A 26,188-nucleotide genomic window follows, 5' to 3' on the forward strand; every position below is an offset into this window, starting at 1 on the left:
CAGCCACACCAATGTGTCGAGGGAAACCGTGCACCTGGCGACCTGGTTAGCGCGCACTGCGTCCGGCCCGCCACAGGAGTTGCTAGTGCGCGATGAGACAAGGATATCCCTACCAGCCAAACCCTCCCTAACCCGGACCTCCCGGTCGCGGCCGGCTGCGACAGAGCCTGGGCGCCTACCAAGAGTCTCTGGTGGCACAGCTAGCACTGTGATGCAGTGCCCTAGACCACATCTTATTACTTTTAAAAGCAATAATCATTCTGGAAACATATTCACATTAGAAACATCCACAAACCCTTCACATTTTAGATTGTTTCATGAGAAACCCTTTTAGTTGACTTAACTACCAGAACACTTTTTCAACATGAGCAACAGGAATGTAAAATAAAGTAATCGATCAAGTGAACGGGAATAGAAACATGAAGCCTTACAATGACATCCCTGAATGAAATGACAAGCTGATGTGGAAGGTGATAATGAGCATAAATACCAGGGAATGTCTCAAACATGGAACAGTTCTGCCTTGAGTACAGTTCATTTTTTTAGAGATAGCGTGAGAATTATCCTACATTATTTTATATTATCCTACATTATTTTATATAAATCAATAATGTTTTACTCAAAGCAATCTGCAAAACGCTTTTAAACATAGTTGACATTCAATCTTTACAAATACTTAAAAAATGGTTCAGTTTATACTTTGATCAAGCTGCAATATACAAGAGGTAAAATGAGGCCAAACAGGTCCTCAATAAAAAAGAATTTTTGATCGGAGACGTCCATAATTGTCAGGACCATCTTATAACCCTGTCGACCACTCCATGAACATAACTAGTGACTGACTTACTATAGTAAACAACTAAAGTGATCATAGTCATCATAAACAAAAAGGAACAGAACAGCCTAACCCATTGAGAAACAGCCTAACCCATTGAGAAACAGCCTAACCCATTGAGAAACAGCCTAACCCATTGAGAAACAGCCTAACCCATTGAGAAACAGCCTAACCCATTGAGAAACAGCCTTACCCATTGAGAAACAGCCTTACCCATTGAGAAACAGCCTTACCCATTGAGAAACAGCCTAACCCATTGAGAAACAGCCTAACCCATTGAGAAACAGCCTAACCCATTGAGAAACAGCCTAACCCATTGAGAAACAGCCTAACCCATTGAGAAACAGCCTAACCCATTGAGAATCTAATATGATGCATTTAAGATTCATTTCACAGACAGAGATTAAGACTATTCCTGGACTAAGAACCATTTTCAATGGAGAATCTCCACTGAAGATGGTTTTTAGTCCAGGACCAGGCTTAATCTGTGTGGAAAACCAGCCCCAAAAGTCTGTAGTCAGTGAAATTGATTACCCTAACCTTGTAGACCGATGTAAAAACCTGGTGATGATAGTGCAAATATGTCTCCCCACATAAGGTGCTGTTATTCACATTATACAGATTCAACATGTCTAGGGTTTCACAATGAGGGGGCTTTGCATTAATAAGAGGTAAACTAGTACCTAAACAGGTATCCGGATCTATTTTGTTTATATGCTTTACCTTGGGTTTTCATTTCAACCAAAGGCTTAAGTGATGAATGGATGGAAAATAATTCCATCATGACTTTGTTCAATTATCTTGTGCTTTTCAATTCCCATCCACTGTGTACAAACAAATGATAAACAAACATGAAATCCCTGAAAGATACAGAATTCAGTCACATATTCCAGGGGTGAACAGCTGAGGCTACAAGCTGTGTCCATCCTGGAGCAGCATATAATGTACATAACAACCGATGATTTATATAAACCCTGGATTGCTGATGCTATGTATTGGCCACATGTCAAAAATGATTCTATAGCTTCCAACCTCTTTTTTACAATGGAGATGTCCAGAGATAGCTGTGGGGTGGCTTCAATACAACGCCCCCTATCAGTCATCCAGGGTTTATACACATAATTGAAAACAACAGTGTACATAATGCATGCGCACAGACACACACACACACTCATCAGCTGGCAAAGTGCTGGTAAAAGGCCAGTTTGATCTTCTCTATAAGGTGACACAGTTTGATGGCAGGGCCCAGCTTCAGCCCCATACACTCCTGTACTGTGGGCAGGCTCAGCAACAGCAGGGCCTGACCATCTATCTCCTGTCAACACACACAACAACATGGCTCAGTGCACTGTGCGTGTGTATGTGTGTACACATGTGTATTGCCTTCTCCACACCGAAGTGTGTGTGTGTGTGTGTCACTCCTACTTGGTCCCTGAATATGCGTGCCAGCGGGGAACAGTCAGTGGTTCTGATGAAGTGAGTCACGTCAGTGATGCTCCAGCCCAGAGGACTGCTGTCCAGATGCAGCTTCTCCTGCACCTCCACCCGCCCACTCTGAGACAGAACACAAAAACAAGGAGTTCCACATATATAGTTCTAGGATCAGTGTGTGTGTGTGTGTGTAATTATGCAACAGCCACTACCATAGGTGAGGGGGGCTGGTTATCATCATCTGAGTAGGAGGTTAATTGGGGTCCTTCCCAAAGGCGAGGTTCTGGAGGGGTGGGACAGGGAGAGGCGGGCTGGGACTTCCTCTCTAACACCTCAGAGTCACCCTGCTGCTCTGAGCCCGAATCCTCCTCACTCAGAGAGTAGTCCTCATCCAGGTCCTCCTCCTCCTCCTCCTCTCCACTACCCTGGGGTGCAAAGAAAGAGTACAGTTATGAGTTTGATTACTTTCCATATAAAAGTTGCCCATAAAATCAGATGTAGAATCAGATTGCACTGCGTCCCACCCCAAATCCTAACCTTAACTATTCAAAAATCTCTGACCTTGGACCAGTGGTTGAGGGAAACTAAACTTCTAGCTTCTCTTCCAAAAATGTACAGCTAGGACAGCTACAAAACCTAGGAAGCCCATGGTTCTCACCCCCTTCCACAGACTTACACAGTAATTATCGACAACTTCCGGAAGACGTCCTCCAACCTATCAGCATGAACTGACATGTTATTCACCCAATCAAAAGATCAGAGAATGAATCTAGTACTGAAAGCACAAGCTACAGCTAGCTAGCACTGCATAAAATGTGGTGAGTAGTTGACTCAAAGAGATAAGAGTTTTGAACAAATGAATTTCTTCAAAAATGAAGGAGAAGCAAGAGATGGCGAGAGAGATATTTCAAGAAAGAAAATCTATTTAAGTTTCACTTACTTAGCTAGCAAATGCAGCTAGCTAGTTTAGCCTACTCAAACACCAGGCTCAAACAGAGGGATGCTATGACTATCCAATACAACACTGGAACTCTTCCAAGTCAAGGTAAGCTTTTGGTTTTACTGATTTATTGCCACCGCTGGTGTAACTGCTAAACTGCTTAATGACTGTACACTAAAATTACTGCATGATTGTAGTGGGTTTACTAATGAGTCATTAGCTATGTTGATTATGACGTTACTTTAGCTAGTATGGTGACAACAATGTAGGCTGTGTGTAGCGGTTCCAATATGGTTTGGCTTGGAAAGGTTCTCGCCTGGTCACATACAGCTGATGTGTTGCGCAATGAAGTCCACAAGCAAAAGGACAAGGTGAGAGGAGGAGAGTGCATAGAAGTGAGAAGGATTACAACGTGGCTGCTAGGAAAGTGAACTGTGTGATCAGGGATATATTCATTCCGCCAATTCTGTTGTAAAAACTTTCTCAAACAGAAGCACACAGAACGAAACAGGTATAAACAAACCTGGATTTGTCCAACAGAAACTTGTTTGCAACTGTTGGACTAACAATTACACCCTATATCAGCTAGATGCAGGCAAGAGTGTGCAAGGCAGTATTTAATGTCACCTCAAATTTGTCTCTCGACCTGTGTGTGCCTACGTTGTAAACTTTCATTCATAGGCAAGGTTGTAGCAACTTCATGATGGTTATAGGGGAAATTAGAGTTTCATGTAGTAGCCTAAACCGATCGCTGAACTGGGTGAATGGAATATGAATGACAGTCAGCCAATATGCTGTAATGGAAAAAAAGGGGCATGAAAAAAACATTAAACAGCATCAACGCCACTGGTCAACAGAATATCATCTTTTCAAAGTGAGATTTTCACTGAACAGTTACTTTAATGTGTTGAATGTCAGTATATGCAGTACCAGTGGGGAGCAAGCAGGGGTGCTGTCCACAGAGGTAAACAGGCGTTTTTTGCAGACAGACAGGGGCTTCCTCTTCTTCCTCCTGCTCCCCTCTTTGGTGCTGATATCCGGGTTAGTGTGACCGCCAGGGGGACGGCCAATACGCTTGGTCTTCTTCTTACCGTAGTAATGAGCTATAGAGTACATAGACAGACACCAAGGAAACTATCTTAGAAAAATAATAACAGGAGTGGTATTCATGACTGTATAGCTAAATATTGATAAGTACATTGTAAATACAAATTGGTGTGTGTCTGTCTATACATGCATGCGTGTGTGTGTGTGTGTGTGTGTGTGTGTGTGTGTGTGTGTGTGTGTGTGTGTGTGTGTGTGTGTGTGTGTGTGTGTGTGTGTGTGTGTGTGTGTGTGTGTGTGTGTGTGTGTGTGTGTGTGTGTGTGTGTGTGTGTGTGTGTGTAAGGTAGCACGTACTGTATTTAGTCTTGGTGAGCAGGGAACAGTTCTCTGAGCAGTGTTCCAGCACCATGTGAGGTGTGATCAGGTTGGGGCAGCACTCCAGCCTCACACATGTCTTCCTGCAGAACTCAGCCACCTGGTCAGCCGTACGGGAAATCCCCACAGTGGCCCGGTAACTCTTCCCTTTGTACCTACACACCACCATCCAGAGCAGGATAGGTACACCCATTAATACGGTCTGTCAAGAGACCAATGTGGCAGAGAGCATCTCTCCCAGTTCCTGCATCCAGTATGATGTTCATGGAGCAGAGAGAACGTATATCCTCAGTATCACATGACTACTACCATATACAAGCATTTCGCTACACCCACAATAACATCTGCTAAATGTGACCAATAACATTTGAATCGATATACAGTGGCGTTATGGTGATTACATAGTGACCCAGAACAGAGCAAATCTACCTCGTACAGAAAACTCAGTTTCTCTACGGTTGCTCATTTTATCCTAACACTGTACAATCTAAACCGTCATGGTATCACTATCATGTTAGTGTTGTTACGGTGTATACTGTGGTCTGTCTATTGGTTGGGTAGACTGACTTGGCCTTGAGAGTCTCTCCCTGGCCGTGCCGCCTCAGCTCTGGGTCCTGCTGCAGCTCCCCTCAGCACCCGGCTGGGCTTGTAGGCCGAGCTGATCAGCAGCGTCAACACCTGGACCACAGGGCAGGAGGATACGGGGGGGTTAGAAGTACACACTGTAGGATACAGCACAGAATTAAACAGGACACGAGTGGATTATGTATCTGTATGGTGATGTCAGTGAGAAGTCATCTACAGGAGCGCGTGTGTTAATTATTCTTTACATTTGTAAAGCGCTTTTCATTATACAGAATAATTTAAAAGTGCATTTAAAAAAAAAAAATGAACCAAAAGAATAACAAAAACAGACACAGCTAGACAGGGAAACTGACACAAAGAACACAGCTCATGCTACAAGAGACACGGACACCAAGAAGCACAGCTATCAACTGAAATTCTTCCTAAAGAGAAAGTTCTTTAGGCCCCTTTTAAAGTGTGCCTACAGGTGGTCCGGGAGGGCATTATAGAGGCTGGGGGGAGGTCGAGATGAAAGCCTAATCCCCCAAGGAGCGGAGATTAATCCTGGGGGCGTGTAGGAGCAGGCTATGGCTTGACCTGAGGGTGCGGGTGAGGTTTTGGAGGGAGAGCAGTTCTTTGAGATAAGGAGGGGTATTGCCACGAATACACCGGAAAGTCGATCCAGAATGAGACGGGGAGCAAGTGCAGAGATGCCATGATGGGGGTGATGTGATGGTGTTTCCACACACTGACCAGGATCCTGGCAGCACTGTACAGGATGTATTGGGGCTTCTGAAGACTCCTGCCAGGGCTCCTGATGAAGAGTGTGTTGCAGTAGTCCAGCCCTGAGGAGATAAAGGCATGGATGAGCTTCTCCGCATCAGACTGAGTGAGGGTGGGACGGAGTTGGGCAATGTTCTTGAAGTGATAGAATGACGCTTTACGTGGCTGTCAAAGGTCAGGGAGAAATCAAGCTTTACACCCAGATTGGAAACTGAGGGAGAGAGAGGGATGTGCTGTCCTGCAATGTTGAGGTGTGTTATTGGTGAGTGCTGGACCTGGAGGGGGGTGCCAACATGTCGGGCCTCGGTTTTGCTGCTGTTCAGTTGAAGGACGTTTTCCTTCATCCATCTACTCAAGGCATGTGTTCATCAGCATAACAATGGAATGAGATTCCATGCCGGGTAATGACACGAGTGGGAACATGTACAGGACGAACAGGATGCGTCCAAGAACAGATCCTTGTGGTACACCGCAGGTGACGTGGTGGGTCCGGGACCTGGGCCCACCTAGCAACACATACGCAGTCCTGTGAGAGGTAGGAGTGGAACCAGCTCAGAGCTGGTCCAGACAGTCCGGTGGCGTCCAGGAAGCGTTCAAGTAGGATGGGGTGGGCGACAGTGTCAAATCCTGCACTCAAGTCCAGGGGGATCAGGGGACAGGGGGAGCCTGCACCAGCAGGTCGTTGGTGACCCTGAGTAGGGCCGTTTCAGTGCTGTGGGCCGGCCAGAAACCTGACTGGAACTTCTCAAATACTGTAGGTTGTTCAGACTGAGATGGTCCTGGAGCTGTACAGCAGCCACTTTTTCTAAAACCTTAGAGAGGAAGGGGAGATTGGATGTTGGCCTGATATTTTTAGATTGAGAGGAGCTTGTAGATGTGTGCTGCTGTCTCACTCACCTCTTTCAGCACCAGGACACAGTTGCCGGGGCCGATGCTCTGGGGCAGTTCTGCGATGCGGCCCTTGTTCAGGTAGGGGCCGGAGAAACAGAGGTGGTTGAAGAAGATCTTTGGGCAGCTGTACTTTCCGTTCCCCTGAGCTGCTGACAGACACAGACGTGAGATTCTCATACGCATTATTTTTGCACAAATTATTTTTCACAAGGTATTACACTCACCGCTCTCTGATTGGCTCAGATCCTGCTGCCTCGCTGCATGGGGCGCGGCTTTAAGTTGAGATCTGCCATCGGATCAAACCCAAATACACATACAGTTAGAAATAAAACTGACAAGTCAAAGTTGGTAGAGTAGAGGAATATAGGTTCAGCTTTTTCATTTCGATTCCCACTCTCTCTCAGTAATGTGCAGTCTGCAAAAACTCACTGCTTCTCTGGTTGCACCACGGCCACACAGCTCTTCCTCGGAGCTGCAACAGAAGAGGTCAAAAGTCAAACTACATTTGACAGTAACCGACAGATAAAACACTGACATAGACCAATCCCCAAAATGGACAGGAGGGTCTTGTTTAGAGCCTGACCTGTAGCTTTGGAGGGGTGTTGGAGGGGGTGGCCGTTACTCTCACACCAGCTGACTGGAAAGATGTCCAGGGAGTCCACATGCGTGATGACGTCAGGCAGCGTCTGCTTCAACCCTGGAGAGAACACACAGAGCAGAGGGAGGAGGGTATGAACACGTAAACACTATGTAAATGGAACACTGAGAATTCAGGTAGCTGAAATTACCACACAAAACTGACTTGGTCGTAGTGATAATATTCACAAGATCAACATCCTTCCCCCAAAACCCTTACACCTCTCCAACCCAGCACTTTCTCTCCCTTCTACAGCTGTTCTGTTCTCACCTTCTAGACCTAGCCAGATGTGCTGACCTCTGACCCTGGTTACAGTTGCCATGTGGATGTATTTAGGAGAGATGGGATTCACCGCCTCCAGCCTCATGAACTCAACAAAGTCATGATCACTCTGCTCCTGGAGGAAAAACACCTGTCATCAGTCAGTGGTATAATATATATGTGTGTGTGTGTGTGTGTGTGTGTGTGTATGTCTCACCACAGGAAAACAGCTCTCTGGCGCTCCCTCTGCGCCACACTGTTTCAGGTAATACGCCCAGTCAAAGTCCTGACCCTGGTAACCTACACACCCACATACCCAGGAACACAGTAAAATTTCACTGGTAACTGCAGTACAGTGCATGAGATGAGTGTATTCCACAGGTGGGACCAAGTCACTATTATTAAGTCACAAGGTCCGAGTCACAAGTCGAGAACCGGCCGAGTCAAGTCCAAGTTGTGCAATCTAAGGGCAAGTCAAGTCACAAGTAAAAAACAAACCTTTATTAAAAAGAAATGTTTAAGCTACCAGGCAGCCCTTTTTATTGATCAATTTCAAGGAATTTTGACATACCAAAAGACCAGCAGACCTATATTAGTCATTGTTGATTGATGCCCCATTACTGGTGAGCTTGCAAAGTAAACCGTTAATATTCTTGATCACCAAACTATTTTTGGAGCTGCATATTTATTTATGGCAAACCGCTCTCCCTACAAAGTGCAGTTTGTGCTGCACCCGATCCTTCAGCTGGCCAGGAAATCAGCCATCTGTTCGCTAGCTTAGTGGTTCTTAAACGGAGTGTTTCAAAGCCCCGCGCACGCACGTGCACACAATTTCTGTTCAGATGTCGCCTGTCATTTCAGATATAAACGGTGCTGCATTTTCAAAAAACACTTGCACTTGGAGCTGAAAGTCATTCACGTTAGCATTCAATATCCACTCGGGATATCGTGCCTGTATCCAGCGAAGGTTGCAGGATCGGTTGGAAAGCATGGTTTGTCTGTAGACTTTTTCTTCCTCACAAATATCGTAATTAGTTAGCCAGAATATGTTGCATCTTCATCCCATGAGTATTGAGGTTAGAACTATCTGTAGTCAGAAGTCCTACCCACCACTGTGCTATATAACTAACCCATCCAAACTAGTCCCATCTGAAATATCCAGCTAGTCTTTTGTTCTGGTAAAGATGCGTGAGTAGCAGATTGCTAAATGGTATTTTATATGAAGAAAAAAAAAGTGCCAGGCAAAACCTGAGAGAATTAAAGTGCTGTCTTGTCCGGTCATTCATCTGGATGTGAGCCCGTCTTTGAGCGCCAATGCTGATGACTGGTCAACAGTCAAAATGTGCCACTTTTTGGTTCTGAAGCACAGATGAGATGTTTTTGAAAGAATCATTTTGTGCAATGCCGTAGGTATGCTAGTTAGCTATGTTAGTGGCCAGATTGAATAAACAAAGGAATAAATATAAACTCCAAATGGTAGGCTATACAGAGCCTTCAGAAAGTATTCACACCCCTTGACTTTTCCCACTTTGCTGTGTTACAGCCTGAATTTAAAATGGATTAAATTGAGATTGTGTCTCTGGCCTACACACACACACAATACTGTCAAAGTATTGGCAATACTGTCAAAGTACTGTCAATACTGTCAAAGTACTGTCAATACTGTCAGGCTTGTTTTCGAATTGCTGTGCGTTTTGTTGCCAACCTATTTTGCTACCTGACAACTTTACGGGTTTCACTTTTTAATTACCGTTCATATATTTATTTTTTCCTCGACCTTTTCACTCCGGACGCTTTATCTGGACACGATTCGTCAGGACCTCCAACAGCCGAAGCTAAGTAGTAACATTAACATGATGCCTTCTAATTGCAGCCGCTGTGCTCGCCTTACGGCGAGGATAGCTGTACTGCAAGCCCAGCTTCAGACGCAATCGTTAGGCAAGGGTAATTTCAGTGTAGGAAAGGATGAAACAGCGTCTGTACCACCAGTAAGTACAGATAGTAGTATAAATCCCCTGGCACAGTCCCCGCAGCCGGACAACTTTCTCACGGTTTCTGGAAGGAAATGCTGTAGGAACGCTCAACCGGTGTCGCTCATTCAGCAGACAGAAACTTTCAACCGGTTCTCCCCATTAAGCAGCGGGTCGGTGTCAGAGGCCGAGTCTTCTCTGGTCTCTACTCCTCCCGTTACGGGGTCTGAGACGCCGAAGCTTCCCACCATTAGCTCTGACAAATTGAAAACTCTAGTCATTGGCGACTCCATTACCCGCAGTATTAGACTTAAAGCGAATCATCCAGCGATCATACACTGTTTACCCGGGGCAGGGCTACCGACGTTAAGGCTAATCTGAAGATGGTGCTGGCTAAAGCTAAAACTGGCGAGTGTAGAGAGTATAGAGATATTGTTATCCACGTCGGCACCAACGATGTTAGGATGAAACAGTCAGAGATCACCAAGCGCAACATAGCTTCTGCGTGCATATCAGCTAGAAAGATGTGTCGGCATCGAGTAATTGTCTCTGGCCCCCTCCCAGTTAGGGGGAGTGATGAGCTCTGCAGCAGAGTCTCACAACTCAATCGCTGGTTGAAAACTGTTTTCTGCCCCTCCCAAAAGATAGAATTTGTAGATAATTGGCCCTCTTTCTGGGACTCACCCACAAACAGGACCAAGCCTGACCTGCTGAGGAGTGACGGACTCCATCCTAGCTGGAGGGGTGCTCTCATCTTATCTGCCAACATAGACAGGGCTCTAACTCCTCTAGCTCCACAATGAAATAGGGTGCAGGCCAGGCAGCAGGCAGCAGGCTATTAGCCAGCCTGCCAGCATAGTGGAGTCTGCCACTAGCATAGTTAGTGTAGTCAGCTCAGCTATCACCATTGAGACCGTGTCTGTGCCTCGACCTAGGTTGGGCAAAACTAAACATGGCGGTGTTCGCCTTAGCAATCTCACTAGGATAATGACCACCTCCATTCCTGTCATTACTGAAAGAGATCATGATACCTCACATCTCAAAATAGGGCTACTTAATGTTAGATCCCTTACTTCAAAGGCAATTATAGTCAATGAACTAATCACTGATCATAATCTTGATGTGATTGGCCTGACTGAAACATGGCTTAAGCCTGATGAATTTACTGTGTTAAATGAGGCCTCACCTCCTGGCTACACTAGTGACCATATCCCCGTGCATCCCGCAAAGGCGGAGGTGTTGCTAACATTTACGATAGCAAATTTCAATTTACAAAAAAAAAAAAAATGACGTTTTCGTCTTTTGAGCTTCTAGTCATGAAATCTATGCAGCCTACTCAATCACTTTTTATAGCTACTGTTTACAGGCCTCCTGGGCCATATACAGCGTTTCTCACTGAGTTCCCTGAATTCCTATCAGACCTTGTAGTCATTGCAGATAATATTCTAATCTTTGGTGACTTTAATATTCACATGGAAAAGTCCACAGACCCACTCCAAAAGGCTTTTGGAGCCATCATCGACTCAGTGGGTTTTGTCCAACATGTCTCTGGACCCACTCACTCTCACAGTCATACGCTGGACCTAGTTTTGTCCCATGGAATAAATGTTGTGGATCTTAATGTTTTTCCTCATAATCCTGGACTATCGGACCACCATTTTATTACGTTTGCAATTGCAACAAATAATCTGCTCAGACCCCAACCAAGGAACATCAAAAGTCGTGCTATAAATTCACAGACAACACAAAGATTCCTTGATGCCCTTCCAGACTCCCTCTGCCTACCCAAGGACGCCAGAGGACAAAAATCCGTTAACCACCTAACTGAGGATCTCAATTTAACCTTGCGCAATACCCTAGATGCAGTTGCACCCCTAAAAACTAAAAAAATGTCTCATAAAAAACTAGCTCCCTGGTACACAGAAAATACCCGAGCTCTGAAGCAAGCTTCCAGAAAATTGGAACGGAAATGGCGCCACACCAAACTGGAAGTCTTCCGACTAGCTTGGAAGGACGGTACCGTGCAGTACCGAAGAGCCCTTACTGCTGCTCGATCGTCCTATTTTTCTAACTTAATTGAGGAAAATAAGAACAATCCGAAATTCCTTTTTGATACTGTGGCAAAGCTAACTAAAAAGCAGCATTCCCCAAGAGAGGATGACTTGCACTTTAGCAGTGATAAATTCATGAACTTCTTTGAGGAAAAGATTATGATTATTAGAAAGCAAATTACGGACTCCTCTTTAAACCTGCGTATTCCTCCAAACCTCAGTTGTCCTGAGTCTGCACAACTCTGCCAGGACCTAGAATCAAGAGAGACGCTCAAGTGTTTTAGTACTATATCTCTTGACACAATGATGAAAATAATCATGGCCTCTAAACCTTCAAGCTGTATACTGGACCCTATTCCAACTAAACTACTGAAAGAGCTGCTTCCTGTGCTTGGCCTCCTATGTTGAACATAATAAACGGCTCTCTATCCACTGGATGTGTACCAAACTCACTAAAAGTGGCAGTAATAAAGCCTCTCTTGAAAAAGCCAAACCTTGACCCAGAAAATATAAAAAACTATCGGCCTATATCGAATCTTCCATTCCTCTCAAAGATTTTAGAGAAGGCTGTTGCGCAGCAACTCACTGCCTTCCTGAAGACAAACAATGTATACGAAATGCTTCAGTCTGGTTTTAGACCCCATCATAGCACTGAGACGGCACTTGTGAAGGTGGTAAATGACATTTTGATGGCATCGGACCGAGGCTCTGCATCTGTCCTCGTGCTCCTAGACCTTAGTGCTGCTTTTGATACCATCGATCACCACATTCTTTTGGAGAGATTGGAAACCCAAATTGGTCTACACGGACATGTTCTGACCTGGTTTAGGTCTTATCTGTCGGAAAGATATCAGTTTGTCTCTGTGAATGGTTTGTCCTCTGACAAATCAACTGTACATTTCGGTGTTCCTCAAGGTTCTGTTTTAGGACCACTATTGTTTTCACTATATATTTTACCTCTTGGGGATGTTATTCGAAAACATAATGTAAACTTTCACTGCTATGCGGATGACACACAGCTGTACATTTCAATGAAACATGGTGAAGCCCCAAAATTGCCCTCGCTAGAAGCATGTGTTTCAGACATAAGGAAGCGGATGCCTGCAAACTTTCTACTATTAAACTCGGACAAAACAGAGATGATTGTTCTAGGTCCCAAGAAACAAAGAGATCTTCTGTTGAATCTGACAATTAATCTTAATGGTTGTACAGTCGTCTCAAATAAAACTGTGAAGGACCTCGGCGTTACTCTGGACCCTGATCTCTCTTTTGAAGAACATATCAAGACCATTTCGAGGACAGCTTTTTTCCATCTACGTAACATTGCAAAAATCAGAAACTTTCTGTCCAAAAATGATGCAGAAAAATTAATCCATGCTTTTGTCACTTCTAGGTTAGACTACTGCAATGCTCTATTTTCCGGCTACCCGGATAAAGCACTAAATAAACTTCAGTTAGTGCTAAATACGGCTGCTAGAATCCTGACTAGAACCAAAAAATTTGATCATATTACTCCAGTGCTAGCCTCTACACTGGCTTCCTGTCAAAGCAAGGGCTGATTTCAAGGTTTTACTGCTAACCTACAAAGCATTACATGGGCTTGCTCCTACCTACCTCTCTGATTTGGTCCTGCCGTACATACCTACACGTACGCTACGGTCACAAGACGCAGGCCTCCTAATTGTCCCTAGAATTTCTAAGCAAACAGCTGGAGGCAGGGCTTTCTCCTATAGAGCTCCATTTTTATGGAACGGTCTGCCTACCCATGTCAGAGACGCAAACTCGGTCTCAACCTTTAAGTCTTTACTGAAGACTCATCTTTTCAGTGGGTCATATGATTGAGTGTAGTCTGGCCCAGGAGTGGGAAGGTGAACGGAAAGGCTCTGGAGCAACGAACCGCCCTTGCTGTCTCTGCCTGGCCGGCTCCCCTCTTTCCACTGGGATTCTCTGCCTCTAACCCTGTTACGGGGGCTGAGTCACTGGCTTGCTGGGGCTCTCTCGTGCCGTCCCTGGGGGGGGTGCGTCACCTGGGTGGGTTGATTCACTGTTGTGGTCGGCCTGTCTGGGTCCCCCCCCTTGGGTTGTACCGTGTCGGAGATCTTTGTGGGCTATACTCGGCCTTGTCTCAGGATGGTAAGTTGGTGGTTGAAGATTTCCCTCTAGTGGTGTGGGGGCTGTGCTTTGGCAAAGTGGGTGGGGTTATATCCTTCCTGTTTGGCCCTGTCCGGGGGTGTCCTCGGATGGGGCCACAGTGTCTCCTGACCCCTCCTGTCTCAGCCTCCAGTATTTATGCTGCAGTAGTTTATGTGTCGGGGGGCTGGGGTCAGTTTGTTTATCTGGAGTACTTCTCCTGTCCTATTCAGGTGTCCTGTGTGAATCTAAGTGTGCGTTCTCTAATTCTCTCCTTCTCTCTTTCTTTCGCTCTCTCGGAGGACCTGAGCCCTAGGACCATGCCCCAGGACTACCTGGCATGATGACTCCTTGCTGTCCCCAGTCCACCTGGCCATGCTGCTGCCCCAGCCTCCACCATGTCCCAGGCCATGAGGACTCCTTGCTGTCCCCAGTCCACCTGGCCATGCTCCTGCTCCAGTTTCAACTGTTCTGCCTTACTATTATTCAACCATGCTGGTCATTTATGAACATTTGAACATCTTGGCCACGTTCTGTTATAATCTCCACCCGGCACAGCCGGAAGAGGACTGGCCACCCCACATATGCTCTCTCTAATTCTCTCTTTCTTTCTCTCTCTCGGAGGACCTGAGCCCTAGGACCGTGCCCCAGGACTACCTGACATGATGGCTCCTTGCTGTCCCCAGTCCACCTGACTGTGCTGCTGCTCCAGTTTCAACTGTTCTGCCTTATTATTATTTGACCATGCTGGTCATTTATGAACATTTGAACATCTTGGTCATGTTCTGTTATAATCTCTACCCGGCACAGCCAGAAGAGGACTGGCCACCCCACATAGCCCGGTTCCTCTCTAGGTTTCTTCCTAGGTTTTGGCCTTTCTAGGGAGTTTTTCCTAGCCACCGTGCTTTTACACCTGCATTGTTTGCTGTTTGGGGTTTTAGGCTGGGTTTCTGTACAGCACTTTGAGATATCAGCTGATGTATGAAGGGCTATATAAATAAATTTGATTTGATTTGATTTGATTTAATTCCGTTTAGACATTTTGGCAAATTAATTAAAAATGAAAAGCTGAAATGTCTTGAGCCAAGAAGTATTCAACACCTTTGTTATGGCAAGCCTTAATACGTTCAGGAATAAAAATTTGCTTAACAATTCACATAACGGGCTCCCGAGTGGCGCAGCAGTCTAAGGTGCTGCATCTCAGTGCAAGAGGCGTCCCTACAGTACCCGGTTCGATTCCAGGCAGTATTACACCCGAGCCGTAATTGGGAGTCCCATAGGGCAGCGCACAATTGGCCCAGCGTAGTCCTGGTTTAGCCCGGGGTAGGCCTTCATTGTAAATAAGAATTTGTTCTTAAATTACTTCCCTAATAAATACATTTTAACAAGCTGCATGGACTCACTCTGTATGTGTGCAATAATATTGTTTAACATGATTTTGGAATGACTACCTCATCTCTGTACCCCACACATACAGATAATTGTAAGGTCCTTCAGTCGATCAGTGATTTTCAAACACATATTCAACCACAAAGACCAGGAAGGTTTTCCAATGCCTCGCAACAAAGAGCACCTATTGCTAGATGGGTAAAAATAAAATAAAAAGCAGACATTGAATATCCGGAGACTCTCTGCAACAAAATTAGTGACAAAACCCTGGTCAGATAAGTTCAGTCTCAAGTCAAAGTCGAGTCACGAGTCTTGATGCTCCAAGTCTGAAGTTATTTACTTTTCTATCAAGACATGTGACTCCTCCACACCTCTGGTTTATTCTGCCTCACCTGGAGGGGGACTGAGGGGTACCCCATTTTTAAGGCTCCACTGGACAGGGAAGATTTCAGTGCTTCCATGGTGACAGAGGAATGACGAGCCAGGCCCCGCCCCCTCACTGTCTCCGTGTAGACTGTCCATCTGCACCAGGAAGTACTGTTCATTCAACACCTGGGGAACACAATGATGACATCACTGTTGCAGCCCCATACAACTAGGTGCAACCTATCACACACTATACGTAATTGATAAACACGGAAGAAGGTGTGTGGGTGTTACTTTGGTGACACCATTTATAACCATTGTGTAAATGTAACACTAAATAGCTATGTGTCACTTCTGAAAAGACTGTGCACGCACAAAAATATTGAGATTTATAAACTTGGGAGCACACCACACGTTTCCCGTTATAAATCAGACCTGTGGTGAAACTGAATGCGTGAACGAGCATTATAACTCCACATGAAAACTGCCCATCATTCACCTTCTATGGTGACAATAATGCCCTTATTTGCTGTATACTTTGGAAGTATTGGAATTAGGCCAAGACAGTTTCTAAGGAAATAGCAATGCAAGGCGAACTTAATCAATTGTCTTTGGAGAGGTTGGCAGAATGTTTTCTTTTGCTTTGACTCTTGCTGTGTCTGAACATGTCAGAAAGACAAAACCAATTGGAAATTGTTGAAGACCAGTAAAAAGATTGTTTGATATATCAATAATATTTTGTATATACTTTTCCCCAAACCTAAATATGCTGCACTGCCCACAAATTCTGAAACATTGTCTACAGTAGGCCTACTGCTTACAGTGGTAGTCTACACACTTCAATGCAAAAAAGTGTTTAAAGTCTGTTGGTGACATGGGGGCATATTATTACCTTGGTGACAGTAGCTGGGCTGATGTTGAAGGGGGCAGCGGGGTTCACCGCCTCCAACTTCATCCCCTCAGAGAAGCAGTGAGGAGAGAGGACTGGCCTGTCCTACAAACACACAGAAGATATGTCAGAGGGAGACAGAGAGGGCAGAGGGGGAGATGTAAAGCATACCTTAAAGAAGTCTCGATTGAAGGCTTCTTCTTTAGGCTGTCTGATGGTCTTTCTCACCTCCTCCCACTCTGCTTCACTGCGCAAACCACAAAGCACTGAAACACAGCAGTGACATTATCACTAAGTAACTCTCATTAATACTTAAACACACACAAAGCATCCAAACAAACAAAAACAGTGGTCAGCAGGCAACAGTGGTCAGCAGAGAACAGTGGTCAGCAGAGAACAGTGGTCAGCAGGCAACAGTGGTCAGCAGAGAACAGTGGTCAGCAGAGAACAGTGGTCAGCAGGCAACAGTGGTCAGCAGAGAACAGTGGTCAGCAGAGAACAGTGGTCAGCAGAGAACAGTGGTCAGCATAGAACAGTGGTCAGCAGGCAACAGTGGTCAGCAGAGAACAGTGGTCAGCAGAGAACAGTGGTCAGCATTAATACACCTTATTCAAGGACCAGGGTTGGTCAACAGCATCACAAGGTGCACCACAAGGTGCAGAAGCAGTTCTGTTCCTTACCAGCAGGTGGGATGAGAGAGCAGCTGTTCTCCTCAGCCCAGCCAGGTGGGTGCAGGAGGGGGTCCAGGTAGAATACCCATCGCCTGGCCAGTGACTGGGTGAGCCCCTCTGTCCCAGCGTAGCGCAGACACAGACGGCCCCCTATGTTGTCCTCCACCTGCGCCCCCCAGGCCACCCCTGGGTCCACACTGTCCTGCAGCTCCACACACCACCCCATGGGAAACAGGTCTGCTGGGTCTCCCCCTGCCTGAGCCTGGACATGTTGACATTTTTTGATTTAAAAAATACTGAAAAATAAATGTAAAAAATAATCAAGCTTTTCTGACATGAGAGGTGATGTTGAATAGGTCCTAGCTGTAGTTATGGTCCTGGTGTCCCCACTCCTCCCTCTCCCACTCACCCCCTGCAGCAGGTGTGCTGGTGCACTCCCTCCCTGAGCCAGAGCCCCTCTAGGACAGCCTCCCAGTCACCATGTTTCTCACAGACACCTGGACCCACATCACATTCATAAATTGTGTGCATCTTTAAGCTGTTAATTCCTGTATACAGTTAAAGTCAGAAGTTCCCATACTGTACACTTAGGTTGGAGTCAATAAAACTTGTTTTTCAACCACTCCACAAATTTCTTGTTAACAAACAATAGTTTTGGCAAGTCGGTTAGGACATCTACTTTGTGCATGAAACACAAGTCATTTTTCCAACAATTGTTTAGAGAGATTATTTCATTTATAATTCACTGAATCACAATTCCAGTGGGTCAGAAGTTTACATACACTAAGTTGACTGTGCCCTAATTGACATCATTTGAGTCAATTGGAGGTGTACCTGTGGATGTATTTCAAGGCCTACCTTCCAACTCAGTGCCGATTTGCTTTACATCATGGGAAAATCAAAAGAAATCAGCCAAGACCTCAGAATAAAAATTGTAGACCTCCACACTCTGGTTCATCCTTGAGAGCAAGTTCCAAATGCCTGAAGGTGAAAACTGCACATCAATCCCAGAATAACAGCAAGGGACCTTGTGGAGATGCTGGAGAAAACAGGTACAAAAGTATCCACTTCCACAGTAAAACAAGTCAAATATTGACATAACCTGAAAGGCCGCTCAGCAAGGAAGAAGCCACTGCTCCAAAACCGCGTTAAAAAAGCCAGACTACGGTTTGCAACTGCACATGGGGACAAAGATCGTACTTTTTGGAGAAATGTCCTCTGGTCTGATGAAACAAAAATAGAACTGTTTGGCCATAATGACCATCATTATGTTTGGAGTAAAAAGGGGGATGCTTGCAAGCCAAAGAACACCATCCCAACCGTAAAGCACGGGGGTGGCAGCATCATGTTGTGGGGGTGCTTTGCTGAAGGAGGGACTGGTGCACTTCACAAAATAGATGGCTTCATGAGGTAGGAAAATTATGTGGAAATTATATTGAAGCAACATCTCAAGACATCAGTCAGGAAGTTAAAAACCTCTTCGAACTACCTATCCCGGATCCGGTATATTTGTCATCAGCAACGCTGAATAGCATAGCGCAAAAAAATATTACTAGACAATATTCATATTCATGAAATCACAAGTGAAATATAGCGAAACACAGCTTACTTAGCCTTTTCTTAATTACCCTTTCGTCTCAGATTTTGAAATTATGCTTTACAGCGAAAGCAATACAAGCGTTTGTGTACGTTTATCGATAGCCTAGCAAAGCATTATGTACACTTCGCATCAGGAAGCTTGGTCACAATAATCAGAAAAGCAATCAAATTAACCATTTACCTTTGTTGATCTTCGGATGTTTTCACACACGAGACTCCCAGTTAGACAGCAAATGTTCCTTTTGTTCCATAAAGATATTTTTTATATCCAAATGACCTCCGTTAGTTTGGTGCGTTATGCCCAGGAATCCACCGGAAATAGCGGTCACGGCAACGCAGACAAAAATTCCAAATTATATCCATAATGTCGACAGGAACATGTCAAACGTTTTTTATAATCAATCCTCAAGGTATTTTTCAAGTATCTATTCGTTAATATATCAACCGGGACAGTTGGCTTTTCATTAGGACCGGGAGGAACAATGGCTGCCTCTCTCTTTTGCGCATAAATCACTGAGTGCCCCCACCTGACCACTTACATATTGTGGTCATTCACGCTCATTCTTCAAAATAAAGGCCTGAAACTATGTCTAAAGGCTGTAGACACATTGGGGAAGCCATAGAAAAAGGAATCTGGTTGATATCCCTTTCAATGGTCAATAGGGATGCATAGGAACACAGAGCTTTCAAAATAAGAGTAACTTTCTGATTGGATTTTTATCAGGCTTTCGCCTGCGATATCAGTTCTGTTATACTTACAGTTTTGGAAACTTTAGAGTGTTTTCTATCCTAAGCTGTCAATTATATGCATATTCTAGCATCTGGTCCTGACAAATAGGTTGTTTACTTTGGGATCGTTATTTTTCCAAAAATAAACTAGTGTCCCCTAGCTTCCAGCTTGGTCACAAATGGATCTTCCAAATGGACAATGATCCCAAGCATACTTCCAAAGTTGTGGCAAAATGGCTTAAGGACAACCAAGTCAAGCTATTGAAGTGACCATCGCAAAGCCCTGACCTCAACCCTACAGAAGATTTGTGGGCAGAACTGAAAAAGCATGTGCGAGCAAAGAGGCCTACAGACCTGACTCAGTTACACCATACATGTCAGGAGGAATGGGACAAAATTAACCCAACTTATTGTGGGAAGCTTGTGGAAGGCTACCTGAAACATTTGACCCAAGTTAAACAATTAAAGGCAACGCTACCAAATACTAATTGAGTGCATGTAAACTTCTGACCCACTGGGAATGTGATGAAATAAATCAATAATTATCTCTACTATTATTCTGACATTTCACATTCTTAAAATAAAGTGGTAATGCCAACTGGTCTAAAACAGGTAATTTCTACTTGGATTAAATGTCAGGAATTGTGAAAAACTGAGTTTAAATGCATTTGGTTAAGGTGTAAGTAAACTTCCGACTTCAACTGTATATAAAAAAAAAACAGTGTATTCCAATACATTTATTTGAGCACAGGGCCCAACCGGTCTACAGCAACACAAACGTATATTGCCATTAACCCCTATGTCACCCCCTCACCATTGGGTGGTCTCATTGGTCGCCCCTGCTGCCTACCCCACCCCAGAGGGTGGAGGTCAGAGGTCATGATGTCAGACCAGAAGTCTGCACGTCGGTCGTCGTGGTAACCCTCATAGCGCAGCAGCAGCAGTTGGCCACAGGCAGTGATGATGGTAGCCACCCAGTAGGGTTGGTCAGGTTCTGAACGCACAGACACCTCCAGCATCATCCCTGGGGCCAGCCCTGTCTGCAGGCTACGGTCCACCTGACAGGGAGGGAAGGGGAAAGACAACTATAATTCATGTGTGAGTGGATATACAATAAATAGGGCCGTGACCAGGAAAAACACTGGGCCCTAACTATAAGTACCATATCTGCAAATGGGCCCTGATGCAGTGAAATAAGACATACGTGTTTGAAGGCGTGATGTGGAACTGCCAATAGTCCATTCTCCTCCAGATATTCATCCCAGTTGAAGTCAGACTCCAGGTCAGAGCCCCCTACTGAAAGACACACAAACTCATTTATAAAGACAGAAAAATACACCAATGCCATTGAACCATTGTGAGACTCACCAGATTCCTGTGCCTCGGGGTTCATGATGCCCCCCCCCCACTGTGTTCCCAACACCACCCAGAAGACTGTATTAGCAGTAGCTAAAACCACTTTAGATCCGACTGAAAAAGATACAAAGACGACATTAAATATACATGTCTGTGTTTAGTGCCTGGTACTCAGTAACTACAACACACTTATACAGTTCCACTTCCAAGACAAAAAAAAGGTTAGCACTCATGAAGATTTAGGTAGGTTGAGAGGAGAGTTGCTGTCCGTTTTGAATTTGGGACCTTTAGGCACGGCCGGCCTGCTCATTAGGCATCTGCCTATGGCGGCAGATTGACAAGGGCGGCATTTTCTGAGCTAAACTGACCAAGACGCACCTCCAACAACAAAACATCATTCTGCCCCAAAACAATGACAATTTCTCTCAACCAGTGGCATATGGGATTTTTAGGTGAGGGTTGATGCCGCCCTGTGATAAGCAGTGCCCACTTTGTCAAAGGCTGGGGTGCAAAATATGTTGCTTGTCCATTCCCAGCGCGCCCCTCCAGGGTGCTGTTGGAGAGACACATCGCTGCGGTGCTCCACCCCAAAATTGTATTTCACTTTTATTTAACCAGGTAGGCTAGTTGAGAACAAGTTCTCATTTACAACTGCGACCTGACCAACATAAAGCAAAGCAGTGCGACACAAACAACAGAGTTACACATGGAATAAACAAACGTACAGTCAATAACACAATAGAAAAGTCTATATACAGTGTGTGCAAATGAGGTAAGATGGGCCATAGTGGCAAAATAATTACAATATAGCAATTTAAACACTGGAGTGATTGATGTTCAGCAGATGAATGTGCAAGTAGAGATACTGGGGTGCAAAGGAGAGAGAAAAAATAACAGTATGGGGATGAGGTAGTTGGATGGGCTATGTACAGGTGCAGTGATCTGTGAGCTGCTCTGACAGCTGGTGCTTAAAGTTAGAGAGGGAGATACGAGTCTCCAGCTTCAGTGATTTTTGCAATTCGTACCAGTCATTGGCAGCAGAGAACTGGAAGGAAAGGCAATTGGCTTCGGGGGTGACCAGTGAAATATACCTGCTGGAGCGCGTGCTAGCGCGTGCTACGGAAAAGTTTATGGCCTTTTCTGTAGCCTACAGGCTGGAGATAGACTGTATGAATGTATTGAGACTGACACTTTTTACATCATGCAGGTTTCTCCAATCAAATAGCCTAACCTAAATGCTGCCCAATCAAATAGCCTAACCTAAATGCTGCCCAATCAAATAGCCTAACCTAAATGCTGCCCAATCAAATAGCCTAACCTAAATGCTGCCCAATCAAATAGCCTAACCTAAATGCTGCCCAATCAAATAGCCTAACCTAAATGCTGCCCAATCAAATAGCCTAACCTAAATGCTGCCCAATCAAATAGCCTAACCTAAATGCTGCCCAATCAAATAGCCTAACCTAAATGCTGCCCAATCAAATAGCCTAACCTAAATGCTGCCCAATCAAATAAAAGATATGTTAACAAAAATATCCTAAAAACAGGCCAGGTCAAAGTAAAACGGACAATATGGAATGGCCATTCACAACTGTTGTCCAGGAGTTTCACCCCATTGTCATGGTCAGTGGTTTCAAGTTGGTATCTGTACATTTTTGACAAGCTGATCATGCGAAAAAATATGATACTTCTGCATGTCCTGCTGTGTAAACACATTGCAAATAGGCTCATAATAACTCCTGATAAAGTTGGGTAACTGATATTCAGAGCTTAAAATAGTCAAATTGATTTAACACAGGAATAAGGACTAATACAGTCAATGCAACGGCCTGTTTTACAAATGGTGGGCCTACCACATGGATGGGCATTCATAAAATTCCATTGCGGGCAGACATGGTAGGCCACACCCAAGTAAACAGAAACCGACGTATTGTTTTGGTGTTTTACAAACTGTAGGCTTACCACTTAGCCGTCGCCTTTTGGAGGTCGTTTTTGTTGTTGTTGCAGTTTGAACCAGCCTTGATTTCCACGGACATTGGATTTTGGTCCGGACCAAATATGAACCAATCATGGACGTCTATGTTTGGTTCAGATTCGGTGCGGTCCAGACCAGATTTCAACATCAACGGACATTGATTTTTGGTCCGGTCAGGATTTCAACGTGCGGAAAATATACATTTTAAAAGTCTAGAAAATAGGTATTTTCAACATACGGGAAACACGTATTTTAAACTTTCATTCATAACCAAAAATGAACCTGACTTCAACATCCGGAATATATGTCTTTTTCAATGTCTTTCATGCTTTTTCAACGTCCTGGAAAATACTTACTGTTCCCCCATAATTCAGAACCTAAACTGGAAAATATTTTAGACGTCTTTTCAACGTCAAGGACCGGCCCTGCCTTTAAGCTTTCTTTCAATTCAATAGACTGTCCATCTCTCTCCCTTCTCTGTCAGGGGTGATCAGTCTCAGGAAGGATTAGAGCCCTGCTTAAAGCAGGCTGTCTGGCCTAGACCCATTCCTACCACACACACAGCCTTCGATCAGCCTATGAGTTGTTGACATCTTTATTAATTTAAGAAGTCATTAACTGAACTCATCCTGAGAAATCCCTGCCTGATATCCTCCGATAACGTCAATGTGACAAAGCAGTGATATCAAACGACGAGTGTGCACTTTTACAGTTATAAACTGCACTAATATATATATATATATATAGCATACTCTGCCTCCCGCCTGCAGTGACAGGTGTTCCCGCCAGTAGGTTAACGACGTCCCATCTCAGAAAAGGGGTAGGTAGACCATGGCGTGGCAAAACCAGCACAAAAATGCTAAAGCCTGCCTACACATATGTTGATACTTTGTTTATGTTAGGTTGCAATAAACAGTATAGGTCACATTTTGCCACAGAATAGCCTGGAACGTTGTAATCGGCTACACTGTATATTATTTTTCAATGTTACATTACACGCTTGCAATGATACATTGCAAGCTAAACAACCAGACAACCATGAAATAAAACATTGACTACAAAAAAAACTAGTCAGACTTTTAAGGGAAAGGTTGTGTCAGCATCAGCAATATGACAATCTGTTGACACAATATTGTAGGCAAAGGCGTCATGCGCCCAGCTCAACTTTAAATTCTATATTGTGGTCGTGATCAAAATTGAATTCACAACATTGAAAAGAGATCGTGGATATCAATCTGTGCAATGAAAATGATCGGGTGCGCGAAGCTTGCACACCGTTCCCACTGTCCACGAGCAAGTTTGCAACTGAAATGTCAAGTATTAGTATGGCGCTGCGTACTCAATAGAGCACAACACAGCTTTTTTGACACCAGGAAAAAACACACGTGAGCCACTAAGGCAGCTGAAAATACGTTTGCCCGTTAGTACATTGTAAATATTAGCTAAGCATTTTATAAACTTACATGAATCTCACCGTTTCCTAGTTTTTCCAAGTAAATTTAAAACATCTCCCTCGCAAGCCTCTCTTGTTCTCTGCTTCCTTGCAATATGTCACAAACCTAAACTGCGCATGCTCGATCATTCACTTTCTCAAACTGGGGCTGTCAAGAGGAAAAGGCGTCCCGCACCGATGGACTTGGTCATATAATTCAGCGATTAGAGGAAACATATGAACATACTCTGCCGCAAACTTTGTGATGTCTTTGTTTAAATTACAACAGCATATCTAAATCAATTCAAAAACAAAGACACGCGGTCAAGGATAAGCAAAAGAAAGAAAATAGGCCTACACAGGCTGTCGTCGTGAGCCATGCAATCAAATGTATTTATAAAGCCCTTTCTACATCAGCCGATGTCACAATGTGCTGTACAGAAACCCAGCCTAAGACCCCAAACAACAAGCAATACAGGTGTATAAGCACGGTGGCTAGGAAAAACTCCCTAGAAAGGCCAGAACACCTAGGAAGAAACCAAGATAGGAACCAGGCTCTGAGGGGTGGCCAGTCCTCTTCTGGCTGTGCCGGGCAATAAATTATACAGCACACTAACTGTATGAAACGCAATATGGATTGCAAAGTGCTGTCTTGTGGATTGTGCGTATATTTAGCCATGTATGTTTTAGCTTTCTGTATTTACAGTGCTGTGCATCTGTCTTGCTATCCATATTTATTCAGACCAGTAGATATATCAACAATGCAATTCAATACCCTATCGTTTTGACTTGCCTGCATCGAATTCTCTATAGACTAAAGGCAACTTTTCATTTGTATGGTATATTTCTGTAGGCCAAAAGACAACGTTGGTTTAGACTCGGCAGGTAGGATTATATACTTTTTTTCCCATATGACTATAGACTTTTTTTTCTCTCGCAGGGTGGAGACTCAAGCAGTAATTAGGTCTGCTCCGTTTCCATGGCAACAGCACCAAGAGACGCACTAAAGGACAGATGTGGGGTGGTGGGAAACTCGATGCAAATACTTCCATTGAATTTCCATTGTTTATACTAGACAATATTCCCTGCCATCATGCAGAGTAAATAGGTAGATCCATTATATTACATGCGCGTTTGCGCGTTCTACAAAACTAAAAATGTACTATTTTGCTATGTTTTTAACAACAATATGGAACGACAAGATGCCCTAATGCACTAGTATCTTATCTGGCCTAGGCTACAACAAAACAATCAGCCAAAATCCACCTGTAGGCCGTCATTGTAAATAATAATTTGTTCTTAACTGACTTGCCTAGTTAAATAAAAGTAAATTAAATACAAAAATACCTCTGAAGCATTACAAAATGTCCAGGTGAAACAGTGTTTTTAGTGCTTGCTCCAATGACTGTATACTTGCTCACATACAGATAACTGCCAAAATAAAGGAAACACTTGAGTAAATGAGGGATAAAAATTATATTGAAAGCCTGTGCTTCTACACAGGTGTGGTTCCTGAGTTAAATAAGCAATCCCATCATGCTTAGGGTCATGCATAAAAATGCCCAGTTACCAAATATTTTGGCTACCATGGCTGAAAGAGCAGATCTCAGTGACTTTGAAAGAGGGGTCTCAAAAGGGGGTGTGTATATGAGATCTCAACCCGATTGAACAGTTATGGGAGATTCTGGAGCGGCGCCTGAGACAGCGTTTCCCACCTTCTCGTGGAAGTATGTGGTCACATCCAATGTTCCCACATATTGTTTTTACCACTGATCAAATGTTAGGTCTGTGCAACTTCCAGTGCACGTTTGCTGTGAACACAGGCTGTACCAGCTTTAAGTTACACTGTCAGTCAGTGGTGAAGTAGGC

The 26,188-nt window shown here is 44.3% G+C and overlaps 1 pseudogene; it reads right to left on the bottom strand.

Annotated features, from left to right (window-relative positions):
* Window positions 1–296: 296 nt before the first annotated feature.
* On the bottom strand, window positions 297–24,483 carry LOC124016911 (annotated as a pseudogene).
* Between the last annotated feature and the right edge of the window lie 1,705 nt (window positions 24,484–26,188).

The sequence above is a fragment of the Oncorhynchus gorbuscha genome, unplaced genomic scaffold (genome assembly GCF_021184085.1).
Source record: "Oncorhynchus gorbuscha isolate QuinsamMale2020 ecotype Even-year unplaced genomic scaffold, OgorEven_v1.0 Un_scaffold_1119, whole genome shotgun sequence".
Taxonomy (NCBI): domain Eukaryota; kingdom Metazoa; phylum Chordata; class Actinopteri; order Salmoniformes; family Salmonidae; genus Oncorhynchus; species Oncorhynchus gorbuscha.